Here is a 7,645-nt window from a genome sequence, read left to right on the forward strand (position 1 = left end):
CACATAACAAAAAGTTCCCACATGCTACTGGGCAAGACTGGGATGCACAAAATAGTAGGAAGATCTCCTCTTCACTCAGTAATGTCTCAGCATCCGGTTTTCCTAGGAAGGAATGTGCCAGTATCATTTGGAAGTATCTAAAAGCAGTGTTATGTATAACTTGGGATAACTGAGTAGAAGGATCTTGGCTCCCTCCACCTGAGATGTCAGTCCAAAACTTTTCCACTTCCTTCCCTAGAAAGTATCCTATAGGTGTCTCAGGGATAGCGTCAGGGGTGGTCTGGAAACCTAATAGGTCACCGAACTCTTTCTGGCTGAAAGAGTACTCAACTCCAAAGAGCCTGAAAGCAGCATACCCATCCGGTCCAGAGTAAGGGACATAGTCAAATGAACTGAGGAACTCCAATGTCAAGTTCCTGTAGGTGTTGCTTAGATCGTCAGCGAACTCGTCCCAATGGAGCTGGTGGCTTAAAAATCAGATACTTGGCTCAATGCCTAGTGTTTCCATGCAGTGCTGATCTGGATAATGTGTGGGCGCCATAGGGCGCTGATAAAGAGCTATGTAGCGCTCTCTCTGAGCGTCATCCCTATAGGCTACGTGCATATCGTCGAAGTCCTACATCCTGTAAAAGTTAGAAATGGGGTCCTGAAACATTTCAAATATTTAGTCTCGGTGAAAATATGATAAAAATAAAATAAACTGAAATAAATTAAATAAATGCGAAAAAGTAAAATAATAAAAACCATGGCTTGCCTCCCACGCAGCGCTTGTTTAACGTCATTAGCTTGACGATCGGAAGTTATACACCTGTAGTAGGGATCGGTGGATCAATCAGTGTGTGGCTTGAGTAGTCTGTTGGAATGTCTCCTCCTTCGTAGAGCTTCAATCTTTGTCCATTTACAATGAATGGACTATAGGTTTTGTTCTTGATTTCCACGGCTCCGGATCTACGAATCTTGGAAACTTCGAAAGGGCCGGTCCATCTTGAGCGTAGCTTTCCTGGGAAGAGTCGTAACCTAGAGTTGAACAAGAGAACATGGTCGCCTATATTGAAATCTTTCTTTACTATTCTTTTGTCGTTCCAGGCTTTTGTTCTCTCTTTGTATATCTTGGCATTCTCGTAGGCAGATTGCCTGAGTTCTTCTAGTTTGTGAATGTCAAGGATACGTTTCTCACCAGCAGTCAGGTAGTCTAAATTCAAAGTTTTAATGGCCCAATAGGTCTTATGCTCTAATTCGAAAGGCAAGTGACAGGATTTTCCCTAAACTAGTTGGTAGGGAGTAGTTCCTATAGGGGTTTTGAAAGCGGTTCTATAGGCCCATAATGCTTCTTGAAGCTTCTGAGACCAGTCTCTCCTAGATATTGAAACTGTTTTCTCTAGGATTTGTTTTATCTCCCTATTGGATACTTCTACTTGGCCACTAGTCTGTGGGTGATATGGTGTTGCTACTCTATGCCTAACTCCATATTTTCTTAAAAGTTTATCAAATATCCTCGATATGAAGTGTGATCCTCCATCGCTTATGACTAAACGTGGTGTTCCAAATCTAGGGAATATATAGTTCTTAAATAGCTTGATCACTACCCTAGTATCGTTTATGGGTGCAGCTATGGCTTCAATCCACTTAGATACGTAGTCCACAACCACTAGGATATATCTGTTTCCTAAGGATGGTGGGAAAGGACCCATGAAATCTATACCCCATACGTCGAAGAGTTTTACTTCCTGAATGTTTCTTAGAGGCATCTCGTCATGCCTTGAAATGTTTCCAGTGTGTTGGAATCTATCACATTTGACGATGCAAGCATGGACATCACGCCACATGGTAGTCCATAATAGGCCAGCTTGAAGAATTTTGGCGTATGTCTTAGAGGTGCTCGCATGTCCACCATAGGGTGCAGAGTGACAATGCTCGATGATACTTCTTACCTCTTCTTCTGGAACCCAACGGCGAAAAATTCCATCTTTACCCCTTTTGAAAAGGAGCGGTTCGTCCCAATAAAAGTTTCTCACATCGTTGAAGAACTTCTTCTTGCGGTGGTAGTCTAGATCAGGGGGTACGATATCAGCAGCTAGGTAATTAACAAAGTCTGCATACCATGGTACGTTACTTACTTCTAAGGATTTTTGGAAGTGCTCATGAGGGCCTAGGCTATCATCTTCAATGGTTTCTAGTCTAGCTATCAGTCTATCATAGGCGAAATCATCATTTATGGGTACTAAGTCTGGTTTTAGATGTTCTAGTCTAGAAAGGTGATCAGCTACTACATTTTCAGTGCCTTTTTATCTCTTATATTTAAATCAAACTCTTGTAGTAACAGAATCCATTGGAGTAACCTGGGCTTGGCATCTTTTTTACTTAATAGGTAACGAATGGCAGCATGATCGGTGTAAACTATAATTTTTGCTCCTACTAGATAAGATCTAAATTTGTCTATAGCGAAAACTACAGCGAGTAATTCCTTTTCAGTTGTTGCGTAGTTAAGTTGGGCAGCATTTAGGGTTCTACTGGCATAATAAATGGCATGTAATTTTTTATCTTTCCTTTGTCCTAGAACGGCTCCAACGGCATAATCACTAGCATCGCACATTATATCAAAAAGTTCTGACCAATCAGGGGGTTTCATAATAGGTGCAGAGATTAATGCTTGCTTTAAAAGATTGAATGATTCATTACATTTTCCATCGAAAATGAATTCAGCATCTTTCATTAAAAGGCAAGTTAAAGGTTTAGTTATTTTGGAGAAGTCCTTAATAAAACGCCGGTAGAATCCAGCATGTCCAAGAAAGCTTCGGACTTCTCTGATATTTTTGGATGGTTTTAGGTTCTCTATTACTTCTATTTTAGCTCTATCTACCTCTATACCTTTTTCGGAAACTATATGTCCTAAAACAATTCCTTCGGTCACCATGAAATGACACTTTTCCCAGTTTAGCACGAGGTTCACCTCCACGCATCTCTCCAGGATTTTCTCAAGGTTAGCTAGACAATTGTGGAAATCAAATCCGCAAACCGAGAAATCATCCATAAACACTTCCATGATACCATCTAGGTAATCAACAAAGATTGACATCATGCAGCGTTGGAAAGTAGCTGGGGTGTTACAGAGGCCGAATGACATTCGTATGTAGGAAAAAGTTCCATAAGGGCATGTAAAGGTAGTTTTTTCTTGATCTTCGGGGTGGATAGATATTTGGAAGAATCCAAAGTATCCATCTAAATAGTAGAAGGAAGAGTGTCTGGCTAGACGCTCCAACATCTGGTCTATAAATGTTAAAGGGAAATCATCCTTCCTGGTTGCTTTATTTAATTTTCTATAATCTATACACATCCGCCATCCTCCTTCTAACTGTTTTGCTACATGCTCGCCTTTATCGTTCTGCACGACTATGATGCCTCCCTTTTTAGGAACTACATGCACAGGGCTCACCCACTTACTATCCGAGATATGGTAGATTATACTTGCCTCAAGTAACTTAAGAACTTCCTTTTTAACGACATCACTCATTATAGGGTTTATTCTTCTCTGATGTTCTCTGGAGGGTTTTGAATCTTCTTCGAGCGAAATCCGATGCATGCATACAAATGGGCTTATACCTTTCAGGTCAGAGATATTATATCCTAAGGCTGAGGGATATCTTCGTAAAACGTCTAAAAGTTGGTTAGTTTCCTCTTGGCTCAAGGTAGCACTGACTATTACTAGACGGTTCATCTCTTCGTCGAGGAACTCATATCTCAGGTTCCTAGGAAGTTTCTTAAGTTCTAAGGTTGGTTTCTTAGGGCATGGCATAGGATCTGGGGTAAGGGATAAACATTCGTAAAGGTTATCATCGATGTAGGGTTTCTTAAAGTCATCATCTTCCAGTATGAGGGTTGATGGCAACTTAATTGTTTTAATGTTTTCTTCTTGTTCTAACTCCCTAATGCACTCATCAATGATATCTAAGGCATAACATTCGTCTCCCATCACAGGTGCCATAAGAAATTTCAAAAGTATAAATTCTATTTTCTCGTCACCCACCTCAAAGGTCAACTTTCCTCTCTTGACATCTATTATGGCTCCTGCGGTTGATAAGAATGGTCTACCTAGAAGGATTGGTATATCATTGTCCTCTTTGATGTCCATGACAACAAAATCAGTAGGGATAAATAACTGACCTATCCTAACAGGGACATCTTCTAAAATGCCTATCGGATACTTAACAGATCTATCGGCTAACTGAAGTGACATCTTAGTGGGTTGTAATTCTCCTAAGTTTAACCTCTCACAAACTGCTAAAGGTATTAAGCTCACACTAGCTCCTAAGTCTAGAAAAGCTTTTTCGATGATATGACTTCCCAAAAGACAAGGAATGGAGAAATTTCCAGGATCTTTATCTTTTTTGGCTAATTTATTCTCGGAAATAGAATTGCCATCCAGGGGCTTTGGATCGTCTAGTCTACGTTTATTGGTAAGGATGTCTTTGAGAAACTTGGCATAAGAAGGTATTTGGGTGATGGCTTCTGTGAAAGGGATTTCTACGTGAAGTTTTTCTATAACCTTAATAAATTTTTAGAACTGGTTATTGATTTGGGTTTGTTTGAGTCTTTGCGGATATGGTATAGGTGGTTTATATGGCGGGGGTGGTACGTAAGTTTTATCTTTAGGTTCTTCTCCTTTCCCTTGACCTTCCTGGTTTCCAGATTCCTCTGGTTCCTTTACTTTGTCCGTGGGTTCGGTATATTCCTTAGAAGTTTTGGGTTCACTCAATCTTGGGTTTGGTGGCTCATCATAAGCGTTCCCACTTCGTAGGGTAATGGCATTGGCTTTCCCTCTCGGATTCTGTTGAGGTTGTCCAGGGAGCTATCCTCTAGGTGTGGTTTGGGGGACTTGGTTTAAAGCTACCTGAGAGATCTGGGTTTCAAGCATCTTAGTATGAGTAACTATTTGGTCAACCTTTGTTCCTAACTGGGTAATCAGTTCATTAACGTGAATGTTTTGGTTCATGAACTCTTTGTTTTGTTGGGTTTGAGCAGTGATAAAATTTTCCATAATTTTCTCAAGGCTCGGCCTTGGTGGTACAGGTTGCATAGGTTGATTTGATCTTGGGGCTTGGTAACCTGATTGTCTCGGAGGTGCATTATTTTGGATAGGGTTATTGTTCTTATAGGAGAAGTTCGGGTAATTCCTCCATCCAGGGTTATAGGTATTCGAATATGGGTTCCCTTGGGTGTAGTTCACTTGCTCAGAGTGGGTTTCGTTTAATAGACTGCATTCTGCAGATTGGTGTCCTTTGGTTCCACATCTCTCACAATCCGACGAAACTGCGGCTGCAGTATTCAGGTTTATGCACATATGCTCGACCTTGAGGGCTAATGCATCCATTTTAGCTTGCATAATGTCTATAGAGCTTAGTTCATGCACTCCTCCTTGGGCTTCCTTCTTCTCAACTGTCGCTCGTTCGACTCCCCATGATTGATGGTTTTGAGCTATATCTTCGATGAGGGCACTAGCTTAAGGATAAGGTTTGTTCATCAGAGCACCGCCTGCAGCAGTGTCGATGGTCATCTTAGTGTTATAATGAAGTCCATTATAGAATGTTTGAATGATTAACCAATTTTCTAAGCCATGATGTGGGCATGCTCTTAACAACTCTTTATATCTCTCCCAAGCTTCGAACAACGATTCTCCTTGGTTCTGGGTAAATCTAGTTATATGGTTTCGAAGAACGGAGGTCTTACATGGGGGAAAGTATCTAGCAAGGAAAACTTTTCTAAGGTTATCCCAAGTCGTAATGGAATTGGGTGGAAGGGAATCTAACCATGATAGGGCTTTATCTCTGAGGGAAAAAGGGAATAATCTTAAACGGATTGCCTCAGGAGAAGCTCCATTGGTTTTAAAAGTGTTTGCTAATTGGAGAAAATTTTTTAAATGTTGGTTTGGGTTCTCAGTAGCGAGACCTGCGAATTGTCTCTGTTGCACTAGTTGCAACAGGGAAGGTTTAAGTTCGAAATTATTAGCTGGGATGGTTGGGTTTACTATACTAGAACTAGGTTCTTCGTTAGATGGTTGAGCGAAATCCTTAAGAGGTCTTTGGTTTTGATCTTCGGCCATAGCTCTCCTAATTCTATGAAAGAATAAACGTGCGCGAGCGTAACGTTCAGGATCCGCCAGAGGGTATACTAAACTTCCGGTGCTGCGAGTTCTTCGCATTGACCGACGGGAAATAACCTAGTTCTAAACAATATAACAACAGGGTTTGAAATTTGAAGAAATTGGTCCCTGGCAACGGCGCCAAAAACTTGATGCGTGCTTTTCGCAAGTATATGAACGCGTCAGAGTAATATAAAAGATTTCGAATCTACAGAGACCAAGTGTCAATCTATCGTTATCTATTGTTATGGTGTTTATCTAAGCTAATCAAAATAGGGGTTTTTAAAGTGTGCAATCAAAAGTAAAGTGTTGAATAAAGCTCAATTAATAAAGGCAGGCTCGAATGTAATTCACATAATCAATTAATAATCCAAGTACTTGCTAATAGAACTACTTATGGGCGGTGTTTCCTACTTTGAAAAGAACCAATTTAACAAGAATTGTCGCTTTCGCGTATTCAGAACCGAGTTGTACTCCCTAATCAAACCCTCTTATTGTCACTTATAAAAAGGCGCGCATTGCGTTAGAGTAGTAACCCTATTTTTAAGAAATATAATATCTTGACTAAGTTGAAAAGTATTTTAACCTGGATTTCTTAACCAAAAGAGGTTCTCACGAACCAAACTCTAAATTTATAAACGCGTCCGAAAATAGTTTTAAAATCTCTTTTCTTCTTAAGTTAAAAACTCCTAATGAACTAAACAAAGCGCTTTCGCTGTATTTGAAATAGTTAAAAACAATTAAGTTTAAAAAGGCGTTGGACGGCTTTCGATCTTACCCAACAGAAATTAAGTGCGGGAAAACTTAAGTTGAAAGTCAAAATAGCCCTTAAGTGTTTCTACGAACAATTGTACGGATTATCGGTTCAATTACGATCCTTACATTCTAACCTTATAGATTTAGTTAGACATGGTAAAATAAAAGTGCATTAATTTAAATAAAAGTAGTGTGAGTGCGGAAAATAAATGAAAGTAAAGCGAGTGCGGGAAATAAATGAAAGTAGTGCGAGTGCGAGAAATAAATAAAGTAAAGCGAGTGTGGGAAATAAATAAAGTAAAGTGAGTGCAGGAAATAAATAAAGTAAAGCGAGTGCGGGAAATAAATAAAGTAAAGCGAGTGCGGGAAATAAATAAAGTAAAGCGAGTGCGGGAAATAAATAAAGTAAAGACAGTGCGGGAAACTAAAATAGATAAAGGCAAAGTAATAAAAACCTGCTCCAATCGGAGGGTTGAATAAAATGCAAAGAAGAAATGAAAATGGCGACAGGATTAACTTCCTTCCAAAGTGCTCTAAACTCGATTACAGACTCGATCACAAACTCGATTACACAATTGTGGTAACACCCCAATGTGAAGCGATTACCACTTTAAAATACTAAATATATGCCTAAGTGAAACAAAGTTTGCTCTAAGTTTGCCTCTGTTCTAAGTTTGGATGATTAAACAAGTGAATTCGAGTCTCTATTTATAGGCAAGTAAAATAAGGGAAATGACAAGGATGCCCTTCAGT

The 7,645-nt window shown here is 39.7% G+C and overlaps 1 non-coding gene across 1 annotated transcript; it reads left to right on the top strand.

Moving 5' to 3' along the window:
* The first annotated feature begins 5,606 nt into the window (after positions 1 to 5,606).
* On the top strand, positions 5,607 to 5,713 carry LOC127090150 (small nucleolar RNA R71). Its single transcript, XR_007791680.1, has one exon. It is a non-coding gene; the product is annotated as a small nucleolar RNA R71 (small nucleolar RNA).
* Positions 5,714 to 7,645: the final 1,932 nt, after the last annotated feature.

The sequence above is a fragment of the Lathyrus oleraceus genome, chromosome 5 (assembly GCF_024323335.1).
Source record: "Lathyrus oleraceus cultivar Zhongwan6 chromosome 5, CAAS_Psat_ZW6_1.0, whole genome shotgun sequence".
NCBI classification, from domain to species: Eukaryota; Viridiplantae; Streptophyta; class Magnoliopsida; order Fabales; family Fabaceae; genus Lathyrus; species Lathyrus oleraceus.